We start from the raw sequence: 24,381 nt of genomic DNA, 5'->3' as shown, positions 1-24,381 counted from the left end.
TTGGGACTCAGACCAAAATAACTTTGCTTTTGCTCTGCCCTTGGTGACTTGAATCAAAGGCGAAGTGATATGAGAGAATCCCAACATGAACTTGTGATAGAAATTGGTAAGACACAAAAATCTGCAGAGCTCTGTTAGAGTGGTTGTGGCTAGCCAATCTAGAATAAATTGTATCTTGGCTGGGTCCACATGTAAACCTTGCTCATTAATGATGTACCCCAAATATTGAACATGGTTCATAACAAAAGTGTATTTCTCCAAATTGGCACAAAATTTGTGTTAACGCATGATTTGGAGGACCTGTCGAATATGGTGTATGTGCTCTTCAGGATGTTATCCAGGTGTACTACCACGAACGAGTTGGTAAAGGGCCGCAAGATGTCATTTTTTAGTCGCGTGAAGGTCGTGGGGGCATTCGTCAACCCGAAAGACATGACCAACCATTCGAAAAGGCCCTCCTTGGATTTGAAGGCAGTCTTCCACACATCAGAGAGTTTAATTGGTAGTTGGTGATACCTGGTCTTCAAGTCAATCAGGCTTAAATATTTGGCGCCCTTGAGCTAGTCTAGAAGGTCATCAATCCATGGGATTGGATACCTATTTTGGATATTGATCTTATTCAACACCCGATATTCAATACATGGTCTCCAAGCATTGTCTTTCTTCTGTACCAACACGACCAAGCTCCCATAGGGTGATGAACTTGGCTTGGTGCGCCCTTTCTACAACAACTCTTGAATCTGCCTCTTAACTTCATCGTTCTCTAGAATAGAGCATCGGTGGATATGTCCATTGGGAAGCGACGCGCCCGAGGTCAAATCGATGGAGTAATTGACCTAACAATGTAGGGGTACCCCTGTGGATGAGGTGACAATGTCCCTGTACTCTTCCATGACCTTGTCCATTTTTTGCTATTGTATGGAGGAGCCTTGTCTAAAGGTTGTTGATGTGGCCACAATCTTCTTCTTTCCTCGAGGGTGAATCTTAAGGAAGACAAATTTCCCAGTATGGGAAATTATCTTACTGCATTTCTTAGCAGAGATCAAAGATATGGCGGTAGATAGTGCTACCTCCAACATTCTTTATAATTTATTGACCAAATAAATAATGAAAGTGTGACGCTTAGAATCATACACAACATGACACTTCCACAAGTATGGTTGGCCTAATAATACATCACAAACTTCAATGGGAACGACATCACACAATACCTCATATGTGAAGGTCTTGATGCTATAGTGAAGACGGCATTGGGTGCTGATGTAAATATCTCGCCCTTGGTGAAGGCACCTGATGGTGTACAACTGCGAGTGTGGTGTGGTCAGTGGGCTCAACCACTTCACGATCTCTACTGAAATAAGGTTCCTTTGGCTTTCGTTGTCGAAAATGAACTACATTGGAGAACCCTTCACCCACATATGTGAGTGGAAGAGCCTCTCCCCCTCCTCTAGATCTTCGGGCTCAATCTTATGGATCTTGCTGGTGACAATGATTGCACTAGGCTCCACACCAATAATTTGCTTCCCTTTGTCATTCCCCTTGTCGGTTTCTGACTTAGAGTCAGAACATGGATCTGATTTGGAAGCCTTTAGCTAAGCCACCAGTGACTGCTTGGCTCAATACTCACTTGTGTTGTAAGTGGGGCTATGTTGAAGGCTCAAAATTCTTTGCCTCAACATTATAAGGGAGACCACCCAGTCAGCACCTTAGAGCAGCTTCTTTTCTGTTTAGAATGGTGGTTCCAACTGGTTAAACTAGGTCCAATTACCTTCTCTCTATCTCTACTGATTTAAAGCATGACTTTCACTTAACAATAGAGAAGAGACATTAGATCAACCCTCTTGCTGATCAGGCAAGAAAGTTATCCTTAAGCTGATCTTTGGATCAGCCAAGCCACAACTAAAGTTTTCCTCTTTGATAAGGGGACTTCTAAGAATGGAATGATTCATCTAAATGCAAACTAATCCTAGAATGCACGCAAAAGGAAATAAATCATAAGCCTATCTTGAATAGGAAGATGTATATCTAACCCAACCAAGAGGAAAATAATTAAATGATTAAGATTTAAATATGTTTCACTTAAAATGAATATCAAACTAACGAAGTAGTTCAATTAACTGATGTTATGAATACCAAAACGCATTATATTCAGAGATCTATTAACTAGAGTAATTAATCAACAACATTTAGGAAGTAGTTCACAAAATGATGATGATTATTAAATCAGTAACTCAAATGATTAAACAATAATATAAGGAAATAGTTCACAAAATATTATTGTTTGTTAAATTGGGATTAAAAGACTGATTTCTGAGTAAATAGTTATTCAGATTTCAAACTTCAACACATAAGAGAAGAAGTAAATAACAACAGATGATCGAGGCAAATTACTCATATAGACAATAGTGCACAAATATGAATAAAAATGACACATTTATGCCATTATAAAATGAAATCAGTATAAAAAAAACAATAGTATTTTAAATACCAATTTATTGAAACTGTTTCTCTGGCTCTGATCTCCATAGTCCTTTACAATGCTTGAACTTTGCTATTAAAAAAATAGTTGCAATAGTGCAAGCCCTGCGCTCCATACATAGTTCAAAATGCAAAAGAAAAAATCATAAATTATCCCCAGATATGAGATTTACTCTCCTCTCCACCTACATCTCTAAATCCTCATTACAATAGTGCTTTTAAGAATTCCATAATTGCAGAGAAGATAAGCCCTTTCTCCATTCTACCAACTACTTTTTATAATTAGCAAAAATGAATTCCAAATAGGAGATTTGTTGAAGAGTAATCATGCTCTAATAATTTTCATTGGTCCAAATACCTTTTCTTCTATTGTTGGATCAATTCCATTGATTGAAGTCTTCTTTTCCACATCTCTTCAACTGTTTTCCTGCCAAAACCAATTAAAATACAATTTAAAATCAAAATACCAAATATGTAACACAAAATATCTCCAATCAAAACATAATTAAATAAATAAACAAAAAGAAATATGAGATTTGTGTTGATCCCTGTAAAAATCTAACCAATTAAGGAGAAAATAGTCGAATGGATATGTATTCAACAGAGGTTATGAGCCAATAAAAATGCAGAAAATTAAACTTAGAAAATTAATTTTGTTTAAAAATTCGAAGCTTGATTTTCTGCTAAATTTTAGACTTATTTAATGATCAAATATGGTTATGCAACCACTTCAGAAATATTCTCCATGATTTTATCTATCCAACGAGCCGTCCTAGGCCTCACTTGGTCAAATAAAACTCAACTTATAAGCTCCCAAAGTTGAAGTGTCAAAATTGCCAAAATAATGAAAAATATTTACTCCCTTGGCTAAAAAAATAAAAATAAAATCTATCCTAAATTAAATTAACAATTATTAATTAACTAATATTAATTTAATTATAATTACAAAACTAAAGAAACTTAATTACAAACAAATTATATATAATTAAAATGAATTTAAAAATTACTTAAGAATATAATATAATACTAAATTATAATATAATATAAAACTATAAAAGGAAACATTTTAAAAATTACTTAAGAATATAATATAATACTAAATTATAATATAATATAAAACTATAAAAGGAAATACCTTATAACAAAACTCCATCCAAAATAATATACGTGGCTATGTAATAAGAGGAGGAGTAAATGATAAAGGAAGGAGGGAGCGATAAGGTGGAGGATGACGTGACGAAGGTCGGGAGTCACAAGGAGACCATAGATTAAAAATAATAATCACGACATAAATTCTAATATTGAAGGTCGGAGAAATACTAATACTACAATTTTTTTTTAAATCGCGCACAAACAAAAAACTCCGATATCCAATATTCCGATATCGAAATATCGGAAAAATCTTATATTTGGAATTTTGTTAAATATCGGAAGAATTGTATCCAGAGTTTTTATATCGGGACTTTTGTAAAGGAATGGAGGAGGTGAGGTGAAGTGGGGTCCACTTGGTGTGGAATTAAAAATCCTAGAAAATGAATTATAACCACTTTGCAATTTTGATAATTTGGGTTTGATAATTTATTTAAAATTATAAATTAGAGTTAAATTATTGAGATCTCGAAGGCACACTATTTTAATTTTTTTACAATTTGGCTTAGTGATTTTGTAGGACCACTAGTGAAAAATGAAAAAAATAATAAAAAATAACTAGGGATTAATATTTACAATGAATTGCTAATTTAATTATAGAAATTAAAATATTATAAATTTTGTTCATTTTTTAACCCAAGCAATAAAAATTATCGAACTTCGAACGAGCATTATTTGCAAACCGTGTAACCAAATAAGATGAAACAAGTATCGATGGAAAGCTAGTGAAAATTCAGACTTAATGAAGCAATCAAAATAGAAATCTGATAAAAATTAAAAACAACAAATTGTACGACACTTAATCAAATGAAAACCTAAAAGGTGATTTTAGCCAAAAAATAATGGAAAGGGTCCCCATTATTTGAAGTAAATAAGTAAAAAATGGGGGGTGTTGGGTTTTCCCTACAACATTGACGACACACTTGGAAGAACTAATTATCTCTGGTTGAAGATAATGAACTTTAATTTACCCGAAGGTTAAAAATAATGGAGTCCATTGAATCGTCAAACAATAAAATACTTCCATGGGTCCCACATAAATAGATTAAGAAATATGAGTTTCAAAAGATAAGTACTCAAAATCAGACTTGAGCAAAATCATGAATCCAAATTTGGGAAAAATTATTTTAAAATTACGTCATATGAGAAATAGAAAAAGATATAGATAGACGTTTTTTTTATAAAGCATATATCCATTGTTATGAATGGTCTTTGACATCGCTTTGATGCCAGCGAGCCTGAACAATACCCCGACGAAATTGTCTTTTATGCCATACAAGCCTAGCCCCACTGCTAGCGAGAGTCCATAGGCCCAACGGGTTTACTTTTATTTCTCATGCTTCCTCTTTTAATCACCTTTTTAATAAGTGCATTTGCAAGCTTTAGTTTATGATGTATATAAGTGAAAGAGGTGGCATGATAATAGAGACTTATGTTAATGGATATGATACTTTCATAATATTGACTCCCAATTCTTTTCCCGCGACTATCAATCAGAGGCTTTATAAAGTGGAGGTGTGGGAGGGATCCATTGAGTTAATTTCAGGTCAGCTCTTTCCTTGAAAAGGTAAACCCTATCACTTAGAAATGATGTGTGTTCCTCTTTGAAAAAAATTATAGCAAAATGGATTTATGGTTCCATAAAGATATAACTTTAATGATAAATGAAATTCACTGAAATAGACATAGTAAAATATTTCCCATGTATGCTAACCATTGTTGGGTGAGGAAATGACCTTCCACATAAATGATGACGAAGTCACCACAATAAAACCATAAGCAATGGAAAAAATAAAAAAGAAATCTAGACTGAAATGAAAGAAGAAATCAACAACTCAAATTATGTCAAAAATGAGAAAAGGAGAAGCTGAAAGAATAGTCCAAATTTAAAAGGAAAACCCCAACAAGTTTAACTATAAAACGTCTCAACAAACAAATAAAAGAAGATAAGCAACAAATAAAAGAAGATAAGCATGTGTGTATTTGTCTTATGTTGAGATTTTAGTAAATTTTAATCTTGTAGAGTTATAAATAATGAGGCTTTGAAACTATAAGGGAAATAACAATCATGCAATGAGATTAAGCCAAATGAGAAGTCTTTGTCTGCTGTAAATTTTCTTGTTTCAAAGAAAAACCTGCATAAAAGTGTCTCAACCATTTTCTAATAAAAGGCATGCTTAAGAAACATATTAAAGGTTCTAAAACTCCCTAGTTTAGCTTATTCGATGAGGATCATTACTGCTTCTCCCAAAAAATTGAAAGCAAACTAGACAAAGGAGAATGAGATCCAAATATGATCTGGTAGAGGCGTGAAAAGTTTATGAAGAGCTGCAAAACAGAGTTTTATATCAACAAAAACTAAAAATAAAACTGAAACCAAAAGTAAAGAAATGAAAATGAATGAAAGTGGGCATGTGAAACTTACCATTGGAGAATTTCATTTAATTTTCCCTGAAAGATATCATCTTCTCCAATAAAAGATAACTTCTTTTTTTAATTAGAATTAAAAGCATAAAGAAGTTGAATTTTCTAAAACCTTATCAACCCAAAATCATCATTTATTGAATATAAACTGAAGCAAACAATAAACTCGAAGAAAACAATGTTTATGTTCAATGAATTTGAAGTAAACTAAATTCATCAAAAAAGAGAATGAAGATATGCTTCTTTATGAATTGCGGTGATGATAATTTTCATACTATTGCAAGTTTCATATTCACTCCAAAATTCTCATAACTTGTCCAGAATCAAAACCAAGACCAAAACAATGTAATATATATGTGTAGATGAAGAGGCCTTGAAATTTTGTATGCTAAATATAGAGTGATATATCAAAACTCAAATATAAGAGAAATAAAAAATGATTTAACCATGATCAACTACATTTACTTGTTCCAAATTTCTTATTTATTGTTGCATTACCATAGTTGTTTCTCAAGAATGCCTTGAAAAGCAAATGAAGATGCTCACTAAAAGATGATTGCAAAATATGCATCGAATAATGAGTCAAAGACAAAAACGTAAACGAACACAAGTGATGAAATTTCTCATTAGCCAAGTAGATTGTCGAGAAGAGTAAAAGAGGCCCATGTGCACATACTATGAAGAATGTATATTCTAAAGTCATAAAGTCATCCTGATGAATAAATACTTGAATTTGATGAAATTATAATTAAAATATATCTAAGCTCTCGACCACCATGATAATATGAAGGTAAACATATATACACAAAGATAATCAAACAAGACTTCATTGAGTATAGTGAAAGATCAAACTGAATTGGTGAGAGACCTATAAAGATACTTAACCTGATATTTTGAAGTTATGAGTTTCCAAAAGAATTAAAATGAAAGGTAAGAGCTTAAGTTTTTGAAAAAATTTAATGGGCAAAACTCTGATAAATAAAGACTTTGCTTCATAATTTTTTTCGGTAACATTTATTCTTAGAAGTTTAATTAAATTTCACCTCTGATATAAGAAGTCCTGATATTTAGAATATTAAAGGGAAGCAAAATCTTAGAACAATTTATTTTTTGTAATTTTTACAAACATAACTTACGATATTGATCATGCCTGATAACGAATGTTTTTTCAAATGTATGATGTGTGAACATAACATTCATGTATAGGAAGTGAGCTCATAAGAGTTTATAAAGTAGTTCCGATTAATTTAATTCCAATAATAAGATAACTTGAAGTTTTGTACAAAATGATTGCAAGAGCACTTACATTTACCTGTAAGATAAGGTTATGAGGAAATGAGTCTGAGATTTAATAAATATGAGAATAAATCAGGTGTCAAAAATTTCAAAAAACTTTTTTGAAGCTCAAATCAACTAACAAAAGTTTGAGACCACAAGATTCTAGTGAAGATAGTGAAATAGGGGCCATTTCCTTTACTAAGTGTATGGATGTGATAGTGAAGGAAAATAAAATGTGGATCTTGGAGAGATAAATCTCAAACAATGTTTTAAATGTTTTCGATATAATACAAACCCAAGAGTCCAATAAGTTATAAACTCCAAAATTTTGAGGAAAGATCTCGGAAAAATGAAAAGCAGAAGATAAACATTCCAAAATTCACCAATTAGAGGCTCTGAGTCCCTTTAGAACAAAGGAATGTGACTAAAGGGAAAACAATACGAATGAGTGCGATGCAATGGTTCAACTCAACTCGGCAATTGTAAGATTCAGAATAGGGATAGATAAAATCATGGATAAGATTATTCGTTGCAAGAGTTTTGTGCAAATTTTCCTCTGTTTGTAAAAAATCTTAGCAATAAAGAGTGTAAGCATTTCATTTCAGCTGCATTGATGAGAGATAGAATATGATTATTGACTCATATTTCTAAGTGAAAAAAAGAATTCACGTGGGTCTGCACACATGAGCGTATCAGAAGAAAAATATTGGAGAAATCACTTGGCTATACTTTAGAAGGTTACAATAAATTAAACTTTCGATAAATCATATTTAAAGAAATAAGCGAAGGTGAGAAGTAATATCGGAACTTTTATATCAGCGATAGTATATCAGGGATTTAAAGAGCAAGCATCTGATATGAAAGTTCTAATATAGGCTGAAAACGAGAATATCAGGAGTGCTTCTTAAAAATTTTGATATGATAAAGATGGAGGTATAAGGGGGAACCAAATATCGAGATATCAAAGTTTTGATCATAGCACACTTTATAAGTTATGATATTTGCAAAGGCTGATATGTGAAGTGGCAGTTGTGGGGACGACAGTTTTTAAAGTATTTAATTCAAAAGACAACACCCAACTCAATTTCATATTTTAACAAAAGCCCCTTTAATAATTATATTAACTATCAGAAATATTTGATCGGAGAATGATTTTATTGTAACTTTTTTATGAAGAGAGTTACGATATTATAATGGTCCGATATGAATATTCCGATAATACATTAAAGGTCTATCAGGGTTTTAATGGATAGAAGCAAAACTAAAAAATACCCAAATTATGACGAAACAACAAATACTTCCCTGAACATGTTTGAGATTTAGAAAGGGTTGGTTGCTTGCTTATTTCAAGTCTCTAAAATCAAGTCAATGAATACCTTCAAAAATAAATAGAATATAAATAAGAAATAAACTTATGAAAAAAGAGAAAATCAAACAACAAATGAATATGAACTTGTTAGTGCATACCTAGAAGAATATTAATTGTAAGTTTACCTGATGATTTTTCACATTCTCCCATGCATTTATCAAAATTCATGTACATTCGACTTCATATCCCTATTTAATCTAAAACGCTAAGTAATGAACTTTCATATTGCATCCACTTCAAATTTACATTGGAGGACAAGAGTGGTGAAAATGAGCCTTTAAAAAAACTTGGAAATAAAAAAAAGTGCCAAGCCATAGCAAATCCATAGAATTTCTTCATATAACATTTTTTAACAATGTGATGAAGTTTTGAAAAAACAAAATAATCAAGTGTTTTCACAAATGTGTATGATTCAACTATATAAGAATTTTGATATGTTCTAAGCCACTTTGCCAGAAAATGAAAGGGAATGCCAAGGGAAAACTTGGATTCATTACTTGCTTATTAAAATAATAATAAAAATGCAATAAAAAAAAAGAATTTAAATCTAAATTAATCTACCTCTAATTCTAACTCAATTAAAAGAAACATGACTAGGTATAGTCATACTTCCAATGTAACCATTCTCTCATTTTAATTCCTTCATGTATGTACATAAAAACATTAGTAACAAAAATACAAATATAATGCAACTAACTAAACTAAATCTGAATGCAAAATGTACATTTATTGCTAACATATTTACAAGAAGAAACTTATTTACAATCACCTTCTCTTTAAATGTCCTTTCCAACTGAACTTCAATTGGATCATAGAAATCTATATGAATTTCCATTAATGATTGGAAGAGGTTCAAAAGAGAGGATAACATGCCAGATTGTGGAAAAGAACTTTTAGATACAATGGCTTGCATGTAAGTCTTATGTACATATGTTAAATTATTAACAATCTCCTGTGTAGAAAAACTTTCCAAATGTCTTTCAAATGGATCTCTGAAATATAGATGGAAGTCAGATACATTCAACGAAAGATCATTAATAGAATTAGATAACTAGTCATATTGTGAAAATACACTCTCTTGTTGACACTGCTTTGGAGAGGAAAATAACAAGTGATAAGAAATGAACATCAATTGAAATTGGAAGAGTAATAGCTCTTGATGTTCATGACTATGATTTGAAACTTAATTTTCCCATTCAGGCAATGCATTAATTGAGTTTTTAATATTAAACCGCTCAATATGCCAGTATAAGATATTTAAAACCTGAAAAATGAAAACATAAATCAAATTTGAAATCAAACAAAATAACTGAAGGACCAACAATGAGATCAAATCAAAATTTACACTATTGTTACAATTAGTGTTACAACACAATTGAGATTTACTTGAAGAAATTTCTTCTTTACAAGAATTGGTCAGAATAATGAAATTAAAATGATTTCCAATACCAACTTGTGAATTGTAGAGAGGATTATGACTATGAATAGAAATGAGAGCTTGATCATCATGCGGTTCATAGATTTGTATGGGTTCTTGAATGCTAAATTCACGAGTATTATTAAATGTTTGAAAATGAGAGTCAATTGGAACAATTTCTTTATTGAGTCTATAATATTCCTAATTAGCCATGGCTAATTGGAATATTCGATTTTGCCCAATTTTTTCCTTCTATAGTTATTTATAAATAAAAAGGTGAGGATGGGGGACATAACTTACTTTAAGAATAGAAAAGTCACTTCCTAGTAGCACAACGTTGTGACTTAAGGAGGAGCCAAGGGGGCCAAAGGGGGATGCAGAAATGGGGCCCACGCAGACACATGGAGGGACTGCGCAGGAGGGAAGAACACATGGGAAGAGGGGAATCATGCAGGAGGAGTTGAGCCTAGGGATTGTAAGAGGCAGAGGCTATAAAATAGAGAGGAGCCCCCTCATTTTGGATCATTCAGTTATGTGCATTTTGAGCTAGTCGTTTCGACTTCTGAGCACGTTGGCTGTTTAGCTAGTCTGCAGCATTGTTTAGTGCATTGAGTGTCTCCGTTCGGAGATCTCACCCTTAGCCCCGGGGGACTTCGAGTGCCTGCTTGGGCAAGGTATTTCCATCGGTATTTCAGCAATAGTTTTATCACCATTTCAGTTGCCGTTTCACCAATATTTTGGAGGTCTGCGCAACACTTGGAGAGGGACGCAATTCTCTTTGGTTGTAGTGTTGGATTGGGGTTTGCAGGTGGATTTACGCTAGGAGATTGAGCAGGGGTCCAGCTCTTGTCTCATTGGAGGATTTTGGCAGGGTTTCAAACAATGTTTCAGGCAGAGTTTAGAGGGGTTTTCTTCAGTGGCAGCGCAGGGCATTGAGGAACTGTGCAGAACCCCAAGAGGGTGTTTTCGGGGGTCGGCCATTCCAGGAAGGCTTTCTGGGTTTTTTTGGGTTTCTTGAGTAGAGACTGAATCCAGAGTTTCAGATTTTTTTAGGAGGGGAGCAGCCCCAAATCATCATTTTTTTACTAGCAGCAGCAACATCCATGCAGAGAGGCCATTCTTGTCATTCTAAGAGTATTTATTCACTTGCCTTGTGCAAATCGAGGTGCCATTTGTCTAATAACCTCTTATACTCATTTTTTTTCTCAATATAATAAAATGGCTTAGCATTTCTCACTGCATTTCTTGTGTATATGCTTATATTTCTGGTTTACATTATTATATGTTGTTCCACTGTTATATTATCACTTCTGGGTTATTATATCATTTGCACATATTTGCTTGGAGTTTTGTCGGGGTTTGAGGAATATTATGGGTTAGGAATATTACAGTGGTATTAGAGCATAGATCTGGATCAGCCTATGGAGCTAGCAATCTATGACACCAAGGTAAAAACCCTACATTTGTTACAGAGGTAGGAGGTACAGAGACACTAGACGTAGGTTGGAGAATACCTACGGGGAGGAGACTGTCTTCCTGTGGTGGACGCAGAACAGGAGGAGCCTGTGGTAGACACAGAACAGAGAGAACCAGTAGTGGACGCAGAACATATGCCCGACGAGGACGGGAAGAGATTTACAGATATGCTCCTCAAATCAGTGCAGGAACTATCGAGGCAGATTGAGGTGATGGGGCAAAGATTCATGGCAGTAGAGGCCAGACAGTGTGACAGCCCACGAGTTTTTCAGATTGGTGAGGGATCAGGTGCATCCCATCACTTGCCAGAGCAGCGTGATACTACGCAGCAGGTGGCCTCACATGCCCCTACACGCTATACCATGCCCACTTTCTTAGGAGCAGACACGAGGGTCGTAGCACAGCAGGAGGCAGAGCCTGAACATATGGGCAATTATTTTGCAAAGTACCAGGCCTATGGGCAGGATTTCAGGGAAGCCCTCTCATTCAGAGATTTTGTTTAGCTCCAGCAGGATAGCAAACCCCGCGACCATCACAGAGGGTACCGGCATTACCATGATGGCGACACCCACTGTGCAACGAGTAGATTCCACTTGCCTGTGTTTGATGGCTCATAAAACAGTTTGGCAAAGTCTTGGGTGGAGAAGCTGGACATTAATTTCCAGCTTAACTAGATGTCACAGGCAGAGGCCATCAAGGTGGCAACATTGCATTTGGATGGCGAGGCCCAGGATTGGTGGTTTCATGGGATGGTTACACTAGGGCACTCCAAAGTGACAACATATGCCGAGTTTGCCAAGAGACTGATGGATCGATTTGATCGGAGGGATCCAGAGCAGCATTTCATTGAGTTGACGAGGCTCAAACAGACAGGGAACCAGAGAACTACATTACAGATTTCTTGAGGATCTCTGTGATGGTGCCAAACCTATCCACGTCACGGAGGGTCTATATGTATGTTGAGGGGTTAGCAGAGCCACTTCGGGATTTAGTCCAATCCATTAAACCAACCACACTCCAGGACGCTATCAACAGGAATCGGGACTTACAGGATGTCTTACCCAGGACCTAGACGCCTTACCCCTAGAGACAAACTTTTCAGTCTAAGGGGAAGGATGTGAGGATTCCTCCTCCAAAGGGGAATCCAGGACGAGTACAGCTTGACGACCATGCCAGGAGGGAGCTGAAGAAGAAGCGGTTGTGCTTCACCTGTCAGGAGCCGTGGGCACCAAGACATAGATGTGCTGCTGGAAAAGCACATTTTATTAAGGTCTTCTCCGAGAGTAGTGGAGAAGAGGATGACGAGGAGGATGTGGAGGCAGGAGATAGCCATGCCATACAGGGACCTTTGCCACCTCCACCACCAGCAGCAAGTGGTACATCTCTTGCACCCACCGGAGGGGTCCTTGCAGCGTTGTGAGGAGTTCCCAAGTATCTGACGCTACGTGTACGAGGGACAGTATGTAGCCAGCACGTATCAGTTTTGGTTAACAGTGGGGCAACCCACAACTTCATCGATGCACAGATGGTTGAGCGGAGAGGTATTCAGAGAGAGAGCTTCGATGGGTTTTTAGTATTGGTCCCAAGAGATCAGACCATGATGTGTGCTCGTTATGTTCCAGAGATTTCAGTGACGATGGACACCTACACATTGACTGACCACTTTTCGTGGTCGATATTCGGGACACCAACATGATATTGGGTGTTCAGTGGCTTATTACTCTAGGGAAGTTCACGACAGATTGGAAGACCCTAGAGATGGAGTGGGATGATGAGAAGACAGGGAGGCATGAGAAGATACAGGGACAACACAGATATCCTCCTCAGACTGTGTCAGCTCATCGGATGGAGGAAGTCTTCTGAAAGGGAGACATAGAGTGGGCAGTGCAACTGCGTGCATCAGAGGTAGGGACTACAGGACAGACAGTACATCCAGAGATATAGTCTATCCTTGATCAGTATGCCATAGTGTTTGGGGAGATTCCACTAGGACAACCACCAGATCGGGGGTTTGAGCACACCATCGAGCTTGAGCAGGGCATACAGGCAGTGATCACCACCCCCTATAGGCACCCCAAGGCCTATCGGGATGAGATTGAGCGGGATACCCAGGAGTTGCTGGCTCTTGGGCATATCCGATCGAGCACAAGTCCTTTTGCTTCTTCTGTGGTGTTGGTGAAGAAGAAGGACTGCATGTTGAGGATGTGCATCGACTAAAGGGCCCTGAATAAGAAGACCCTGAAGAACATGTACCCCATACCCAGGTTCGATGAGTTGATGGACGAGTTGAGGGGCACGTTTCTTCTCAAAGATCGATTTGAGATCTGGGTACCATCAGATTCGCGTGAGGGAACAGGACATTCCCAAGACCGCCTTCAGGTGTCACTACGGGCACTTTAAGTTCTTGGTGATGCCTTTTGGGCTAACCAATGCCCCAGCTACATTTCAGTTCTGCATGAATCACATATTTCACAGTCACTTGAGGAAGTTTGTGTTGGTATTCTTCGATGATATTCTCATTTACAGCAGGACTTGGGAGGAGCATCTCCATCACATTGAGACAGTATTGAGTATCTTACAGGAGCAGGAGTTCTATACCAAACTCTCCAAGTGTGAGTTTGGGTTGACGGAGATGTTGTATCTGGGACACATCATAGGAATGGACGAAGTGAGGGTCCACGAGGAGAAGATCAGGGCCATCAGAGAATGGCCGGAGCTGAGAAATGTGATGAAACTTCGAGGATTCATTACCATCTGTACTTACTACCAGAAGTTCGTCAAGGGTTTCTCACAGCTTGTTGCACCCCTGACAGATTTGACGAGGAAGGGGGCATTCAATTGGTCAGATACATCGCAACGAGCCTTTGACAGGCTCAAGGAGGTTATGAGTAGCTGCCTAGTGCTTGCGTTGCCAGATTTTACGCAGCGATTTGTTTTGGAGTGTGATGCGTCGAGAGAGGGGATCGGCACAGTATTGATGTAGGGAGGTCACCCTATAGCCTTTGAGAGCCGAAATCTCCTTCCAACAAGGAGATGTTGGCCATCATGCATGCATTGGCTAAGTACCGACAGTATTTGGTGGGTAACAGGTTCAGGGTGAGGACTAATCACAATAGCCTCAAGTTCTTTTTGGAGCAGAAGCAGCTACAGGAGAGGCAAAAGAAGTGGATCAGCAAGATCCAAGCATATGACTTTGACATTGAGTATGTCAAGGGTAAGAACAACGTGGTAGCAGATGCCCTTTCATGTAGACCAGCCACGTTGTCTCTTATGAACTTGGATACAGAATGGAGGGCTCGACTCTTAGTAGAGTACTCCAAGGACAGGTTTGCATGTGAGGTTCTGGACGGGCAGGTGGTAGATGACAGGTACAGGGTGGTCGATGAGATTTTCTATTACAGGGACTAGATTTTCTTGACTGAGGGGTCTCAGCTCAAGAAGAAGATACTCCAGGCATCTCATGATTCACCATTGCCAAGACACCAGGGGTTTACCAAAACCTACAGGGCCATTAGGGAGAGGTTCTCATGTAAGGGCCTCAAGGAGGACGTACTCCAGCACATCCGAGAGTGTGATGTTTGCTAGAGAAACAAGTAAGAGATGAGCCATCCCGCGGGATTATTGCAGCCTCTTCCCATTCCGGAGGGGAAATGGGAGAGTATTTCGATGGACTTCATCACAGGGTTGCCCATGGTACAGGGCAAGGATTGTGTCTTTGTTGTTGTTGACCGACTGACAAAGTACGCACATTTTTTTGCCATATCCACACACTATACAGCAGCACAAGTGGCCGAGCTATTCTTCAGAGAGATCTTCAGGCTACATGGTCTTCCTAAGACCATCGTCAGCGATAGGGACAACCGTTTCATGGGTGGGTTTTGGCAGGAGCTTTTCTGGTTGGTGGGGACGGAGTTGACACCGAGTACCAGTTATCACCCACAGAAGGATGGATAGACAGAGATAGTTAAAAAGTGGCTAGAGGGCTACTTGCGTAACTATGTCAGTGGGCAACAGCGAGCATGGTTGAGCTGGTTGCATCTGGGGGAGTACTGCTACAATACTTCACATCACATGTCCATTGGTATGTCACCATTTTATACCTTATATGGGTATCATCCTTTATCTTTTGTTGACGTAATGTTTGGTGATAGCAGGGATCCTAGAGCCAAGATTTGGATCCAAGAGAGTCAGGATATCCTCCAAGCTCTCAAGGATAACATGGCTACAACACAGAACCAGCAGAAGCTGTATGCCGACAGGGGTCCGGTGGAGAGGCAGTTCGAGGTAGGGGACATGGTCTACCTATGATTACAGCCATACAGACAGTCGTCACTGAAGCAGAAGGGGGCTGAGAAGCTCAAGCCCCGCTTTTATGGGCCATATAGGGTGATACACAGGATTGGATAGGTTGCATATGAGTTGGAGCTGCCCCAAGGCAGCAAGATTCATAACATTTTTCATGTATCATGCCTAAATAAGGCATTGGGGTAGCAGGTGACAGTGACAGATGAGCTAACACCCATGGATGACGAGGGGCATTTGGTATTGCAGCCGGAGGCTATCGTTGATACCAGGGAGAGGCAGTTGCGGAGTAGGATGGTCCGGGAATTCTTGGTGAGGTGGAAGAATTTTCCAGATGAGGATGCCACTTGGGAGAGTGAGAAGATCTTGTAGCATCCATCGCTTCAGTTGCTTGAGGACAAGCAACATTTTGCTGGGGGAGACTGTAATATTCCTAATTAGCCATGGCTAATTGGAATATTCAATTTTTTCCCAATTTTTGCCTTCTATAGTTATTTATAAATAAAAAAATGAGGATGGGGGACATAACTCACTTTAAGAATAAAAAATTCACTTTCTAGTAGCACAAAGTTGTGACTTAAGGAGGAGCCAAGGGGGCCAAAGGGGGACGCAGAAATAGGGCCCACGTAGACACATGCAGGTACTGCGCAAGAGGGAAGAACACATGGCAAGAGGGGAATCACGCAGGAGGAGGTGCCTAGGGATTGTGAGAGGCAGAGGCTATAAAATAGAGAGGATCCCCCTCATTTTGGATCATTCAGTTATGTGCATTTTGAGCTAGTCGTTTCGACTTCTGAGCACGCTGGCTGTTTAGCTGGTCTGCAGCACTGTTTAGTGCATTGAGTGTCTCCATTCGGAGATCTCACCCTTAGCCCTGGGGGAGTTCGAGTGCCTGCTCAAGCAAGGTATTTCCATCGATATTTCAGCAGTAGTTTTATCAATATTTCAGCATCCGTTTCATCAGTATTTTGGAGGTCTGTGTAGCACTTGGAGAGGGACGCAGTTCTCTTTGGTTGTAGTGTTGGATTGGGGTTTGCAGGTGGATTTACGCTGGGAGATTGAGCAGGGGTCCAGCTCTTGTCTCATTGGAGGATTTTGGCAAGGTTTCAAGCAATGTTTCAGGTAGAGTTTAGAGGGGTTTTCTTCAGTGGCAGCGCAGGGCATTGAGGAACTGCGCAGAACCCCAAGAGGGTGTTTTTCGGGGGTCAACCATTCCAGGAAAGCTTTCTAGGTTTTTCTGGGTTTCTTGAGTAGAGCCCGAATCCAGAGTTTCAACTTTTTCCGAGGAGGGGAGCAGCCCCAAATCATCATTTGTTTCCTAGCAGCAGCAGCAGCACAACAGCAACATCCACGCAAAGAGGCCATTCTTGTCATTCTGAGAGTATTTCTTCACTTGCCTTGTGCAAGTCGAGTTGCCATCTGTCTAATCACCTCTTGTACTCATTTTATTGCTCACTATAATAAAATGGCTTAGTATTTCTCGCTGCATTTCTTGTGTATCTACTTATGTTTCCGGTTTACATTATTATATGTTGTTCCATTGTTATTTTATCACTTCTGGGTTATTATATCATTTGCACATATTTGCTTGGCGTTTTGCTGGGGTTTGAGGAATATTCTTGGTTAGGAATATTACAGAGTCTCTCTTCCTTTTCAAGTATGATTTGACTTTGATCATAAGGATTTAATGTATGAGAAGATAAATTAATATCCTCATTGTTAGAGTAATTATCATAGATTACTTCACAACATTCACTAGTATTCTCTATATTCTTATTTGATGTATCAAAACAAGAAGGAATATGGAGCACGTGTTTATTAATGCCAGAAGAATGATCAGTGCATGATTATCTATCTTGATCAAAACTAATAGGAAAAGCATTTATATCAGCCTCTCTGTTTTTTGAAATAACATTAAAGGAAGGAGAGGATAAATTGTTATCATCAAAAAATATCAAGATAGAGGTGAAAATGAGAATTGGAAGTAATGAATTTGAAAATATCTCTATTTGCAAATTCTTTCCATTACAAATTTCAAATTCCAGATCATTTACTTGGCCAATTGTGCTTTATTTAAGAATGTTGTTTGGCTGCCCTGAATTTTGTATTTGATCAACATGAAAGAATTCAGACATTTCTGCAACCGACTGCATATTATTGAAAACTTCAATTTTTGCCTATACTCTCTAATTTATAATCTGATTTTATGAATTTAATTCATAGCGATTTTCAAATTTCGTGGCAGATGATTCTTCAAGTTTGTTAGTGATTTCTTATTGTATTTGTTTATCAAATTCTTGCAAGCTTTGTGATAATGGTTCATCAGCATGATTATCATTAACACTATGAGAAGTGTGTACTAGATTTAAGAATTTATCATACATGGCTGAGGCCACTTCATCACGGTTAATATGCACTTCTGAAAAAGAGTTTTTGATAATATTACTAAAAGTTAAAGGGAAGTCATCAAAGCTTTCAATTGTTACATATGGATTTGAAATGAGAGGAAGATAACAAATATATTCAAACTAATCGATCAATTCAATTTTTGAAGGTTTATCTTCAACTTTGAATCTTAAGAAAATTAATTGAAATATAACAGTAAAATCTAAGAGAGAGATTCATTTTTAAATCTTCTTAAATCTTTGAATTTATCACATACATGTTCATAATTATAACCATCAAATTTATAAAGGAATTTTGTGATAAGTTGATTCCAATTGTGAATAGAGACAACCTGAAGAGATTTACACTAGCTTCTGGATTTTCCAGAGAATGTAAGAGTAAATATTCTACATAAAAGGCCTTCATCAATATCATGAAAAGTAGAATTTGAATCTTTTTAATAAACTGCAAGGCATTATCAAATGCATAAATATTCTTCTTACCATTAAACTTTACCTTCTCTCTATCTCCACTGGTTTAAAGTATGACTTTCACTTACCAATAGAGAAGAGACATTAGATCAACCCTCTTGCTGATCATGCAAGAAAATTATCCTTAAGTTGATTAGGGGCTCAGCGAAGCCACAACTAAATTTTGCCTCTTTGATAAGGGGACTTCTAGGAATTGAATGATTAATCTAAATGCAAACTAATCCTAGAATGCAAGCAAAAGGAAATAAATCTTAAGCCTATCTTGATATACCAAGAGAAAAATAATTAAATGATTAAGATTTAAATATGTTTCGTTGAAAATGAATATCAAGCTAACGAAGTAGTTCAATTAACTGATATTATGAATACCAAAACACATTATGTTCAGAGTTCTATTAACCAGAGTAATTAATCAACAACATTTAGGAAGTAGTTCACAAAATGTTGATGATTATTAAATCAGTAACTCGAATGATTAAACAATAATATAAGGAAACAGTTTACAAAATATTATTGTTTGTTAAATCAGGATTAAACGACTGATTTCTGAGTAAATAGTTACTTAGAAATAAGAGTTAAGCACATAAGAACATAAATCAATAACAATTGATGATTGAGGAAAATTACTCATATAGGCAATAGTGCACAAATATGAATAAAAATTATACATTTCTGTCATTATAAAATGAAATTAGTATTAAAAATAGTATTTTAAATACTAATTTATTGAAACTGTTTCTCTAGCTCTCATTTCCATAGTCTTTTACAATGCTTGAACTCTGCTATTAAAACAAGAGTTGCAATAGTGTAAGCTCTGCTCTCCATACATAGTACAGAATGCAAAAGAAAAAATATTCAGTTATCCCCAGATCTCAGTTTTACTCTCCTCTCCACCTACAACTCTAAATCCCCATTACAATAGTGCTTTTAAAAATTCCAAAATTGCAAAGAAGAGAAGTCATTTCTCCATTCTACAAACTACTATTTATAATTACCAAAAATGAATTCCAAGTAGAAGAGTTGGTGAAGAGTAATTATGCTCTAACAATTTTCATTGGTCCAAATGTATTTTCTTCTATTGCTAGATAAATTCCATTGATTGAAGTCTTCTTTTCCACATCTCTTCAATTGTTTCTCTGCCAAAACCAATTAAAATACAATTTAAAATCAAAATACCAAATCTGTAACACAAAATATCTCCAATCAAAACTTAATTAAATAAATAAATAAATAAAAATCTGAGATTTGCGTTGATCCCTGTAAAGATCTAACTGGTTAAGGAGAACATAGTCGAATGGATATGTATTCAACAGAGGTTATGAGCCAATAAAAATGCAGAAAATTAAACTCAGAAAAATAATTTTGTTTAAATATTTGGAGCTTGATCTTATGCTAAATTTTAGACTCATTAAATAATCAAATCTGGTTATGAAACCACTTCAGAAATATTCTTCATGATTTTATATATCCAACGAGTCGTCCTCGGCCAAACTAAAACTCAACTTATGAGCTCCCAAAGTTGACGTATCAAAATTGCCAGAATTCTGGAAAATTTGTTGTCTGAGCTAAAAATAAGAAAATTTTAATTAAAATCTAATCCTAAATTAGATTAACAATTATTAGTTAATTAATATTAATTTAATTATAATTACAAAATTAAACTAACTTAATTACAAGCTAATTATATATAATTAAAATAAATTTTAATTTAAAAGTTAATTAAAAATATAATTATATTATATTATATTATAATTAAATTGTATTAAAATTTTAATATATTATAATATTAAATTATAATATAATATAAAACTATAAACCAACTTAGATAAGTGAAGCAACTCTGGATTCGGGGAGGAGCGACGGGGTTAGGGTTACTTCGCTATTTTCTTCCGCAGGTTTCAGGGTTTGCAGTACGCATTTACCGACCACCCCCGTAACTGTTATTCCCCCTATTGCTTCCCATTTACCTTCTTACCTCAGCTGATAACAGGCAAGACCTCCAGTTAAGCGTTTTTCTTGGGTGGGTTGGTCCTTCCCACCGACACCCCCCGTTTTCCTGTTTTGCATCGAACCTGTAGGTAGCTGTCAGCCGGTGGTTTCGACAGTTATGGAAGACCTCTTAGACTATTCTGCAGACCCTTTGGAGGATGTTCCCATTTGGACACATCCCAATACCACACCAAAGGGGTTTTCACCTTTGACAATTAACTCTCTGATGAAGTAGAAGACCTTCCCTCCATTTCAAGCTCTCGCATTCCATCTATCTCGCTGCCTGAAGATGCCCCGACAATCCCTGATTACATCTCTCAGCCGCTCTCACCGAATTCCCTGGCATTTGCTGAGCCTCTGAATATCCCGGGTGAGCAAACCCTAGGGGTGGTTCCTGGTTCGAATCCCTCTTCGTCTGGAATTTGCAAACCCTCGGCAATCCACCATTTGGCTTCTACTTCACAGGCGCCCGTCTCATCTGCCCCTTTGTCCTCGGTGACTCCTCCACTGGGTAATTTCACAGGTATTGGCTCCATTTCAGGCTTTTTTGCCTCCATTCCGTCATCTGCAGCTAGGGTATCACCTTCTTCGGCGGCTGCACATCCATTCGAGGTACCTGAAGTTTCGGCCACCAGATTCAGTGGGGGTTCTAAGAGAAAACGGTGCCTAAAGCTTCGGAACTACGAGGTATTCCTCAAACTCTCAAAGGACACACAGTTATTGGATTCAATGGACTCTGCGGAGAAAGTTCTTGTTGGTTGGGTCCGCGGCAGGCATTTTAGTGTGGAGCGGCTTCAGAAATGGACAGTGGAGGTTTGGGGCCATCATCTAAAGGACCCCCCTAGGGTTCAAACCTTTGTTAAAGGTTGGTTCGCGCTGCGGTTCAGTTGTTTGGCTCACACCAACTGGGTACTTTCTACAGTGTGGCACATCGACCAAGCTCTTGTTCTACTTAGGAAGTGGCCGCCGATGTTCAAACCTGAGCTTGAAAGGGTAGATGTTGGACCTATTTGGGTACGTTTACCTCACCTTTGATGCCTCCTTTCAGACTATAGGGCGTATGGCCTATGCCAGGATTCTGGTTCACCTGGATCTCACTGATGGCCTTCTGGAACATATAAACATCCAATGGAGGAATGCATCAAGGCGACAGATTTTAGACTATGAGGGCGTCCCATTCAGATGCAGGAGATGCCACAAGGTGGGGCATCTTTTCAAAGATTTCCCCCTTAATGGTGGGACATTCAGAAAGACTCTGAGACAGGAGCCATTGACACAGGAGGAACCTGTACAGGAGGAACAACCTCGAAATTTTGAGGAACAGCCTCAGAATGCAGCATCCCCAGTAAGGAAGACTGATGCACAGTCAGTCCCAAAGGAATTGGCTTCGACTCCTATACAGTCTACCCTGAAGAAGCATGGCAGGCCTCCCCACTGACCTCCTCCCCCGCCACCTGAGCGTGCCATGACGGCCTCCAGAGACTCCAATACCTCGGGTGAGAGCATCCCTCTCACTTTTTCCTCTCTTTGTTGCACAAATATTCATGATATCTTATCATCTGGTCTTTCTTTGGGTATGAGTTCGGCGACTTCCTCTGCTGCCTTTGCTTAGATTATTTGCAACTTTTCTCCCTCACATCCTATCATTTCACCCACAACTCCCTCTTTATCGATTCCCCCCCCCCCTCCTCCACCTACATCCTCCCTACTTTCCCCTCCAACACCTAGGTATATGACCCACTCAAAAGCCAAGAGACAGGCTTTGGACCATGTCGGCCTCGACATCATCCCCCCCCCACATAAACTCCATCAAGGTCGACCCTCCTCTCTCAATATTGCACAATCTCAGGCAGGAGATGAAATCACATCAGGTAAACAGTCCACAATTCCTGGGGTCCTTAGAGCTAGAGAAACCCCCTCTGAACCCCCGCCATGAAGTTTTTCTCTTTCAATTGTCGAGGGCTTGCTAGGCCTGATAAAAAATAGCACTCCGACGGTTAGTCAATATCGACTCGCTTGACCTCATCTTTTTACAAGAGTCACTCGGCCCTGCTACAAACATTAGATTGTCCCTTGAGCATATGTTACCTAGGTGGAAATTTACTGGTCTGGATGCACATGGGAGATCTGGGGGTATAACCTTGGGATACAACTCCCGTTCTATCAAATTTCTCAATTGTTGGGGAGGGGCTGGACATATTGGAGCCGATATTCATTCTGCGGACCTGGGCATGATATTTAGAATTTACAACATATATGGGTCATGTCAAAACAGACCCAATTTTTGGGAATATCTCCTGGGTTCGGATTTATTTTCTATTGATCATCTGATACTTGGAGGGGATCTAAATTTCTCCATTGGCCATTCATAGTCCTGGGGCCATCGAGCACAGAGAGATTCTCTCTCAGACTACTTCTCTGCCATTCTAGATTATCACCATCTAATTGACATCCCTTCAGCCAAGATTCAAGCCACTTGGAGAAATAATCAGACCGGGGAGAATCGTCTAGCACGCAGACTGGACCGATTCTTAGTTAAAGAGAATGTACTTGATTTGGGCTTCTGCGTCAGACAATGGGTCGGATCAGGGGGGATCTCTGACCACCTCCAGATACATGGAAATCGAAGGAGGCAGAGCAAAGCCCAAGGGACCATATAAATTCTGCTCATACTGGCTGAGGGAAGCCTCTTATGTCAGCATGGTTACAGATTACTGGAAAGCAAATCCACCTAGGGCAGGGGGAAATTTCACTAATGGCTTTATACACAACCTTACAATGCTGAAGAAAATGTCCAAGCAATGGGCACACAACAAGAGGACTCAGGATGATCTCTCTCTGAGACAAATTGAATCCGAGTTGTCTGAATTTGAAAATGTATAGGGTGGATTGTACAGTACATCTGAACATAAGGAGAGGATTACATCCCTATACACTACTAGAGGGAAAATCCTTAAAGACCGTGAAGAAGTCTGGAGGCTGAGAAGCAGGGCGATTTGGATGCAGGATGGGGATGCTAATACCAAATTCTATCATAAGTTCGCCAATGGTAGGAAGGCGATAAATACTATTTGGAAGCTACAGAATGAAGAGGGAGAAGTTGCAGACACTTTTCCACAACTATCCTCTCTAGCTACCTCTCATTTCAAAAGAGCATACAGTGCCCCTCGGGAAGCAAATCTGGCTGACATCATTAGAGTTTCTCAACAATTTCCATGGTTTGTGGAGCAAGAAGAGGGAAGAGAACTGATAAAAGAGGTTACTCTGGAAGAGCTGGAGGCCACATTAAAATGGTTTAAAAAAGACAAAAGCCCTGGACCTAATGGTTGGACTATTGAGTTCTACCTGGCTTTTTTTGACATCATTGGTGCAGATCTGCTGCATGTTATTGAGGACTCCAGAATCAGTGGACATATTTCGGCATCCATCACCTCTACCTTCATCACGCTTATTCCTAAATCTGATAATCCAACCTCCTTTGACGAGTATCGCCCTATCTCTCTATGCAACTGCATATACAAGATTATTGCTAAAATCATTGCCAATCAGATGCGGCCCATTCTTTCCAATCACATCTCTCTAGAACAATTTGCCTTCCTCTAAGACAGACAGATTCATGAGGT

The sequence above is a fragment of the Pinus tabuliformis genome, chromosome 7 (assembly GCF_031772625.1).
Source record: "Pinus tabuliformis cultivar Carrire ecotype Pingquan chromosome 7, CPIR1, whole genome shotgun sequence".
NCBI classification, from domain to species: domain Eukaryota; kingdom Viridiplantae; phylum Streptophyta; class Pinopsida; order Pinales; family Pinaceae; genus Pinus; species Pinus tabuliformis.
This window is presented reverse-complemented; position numbering follows the sequence as displayed.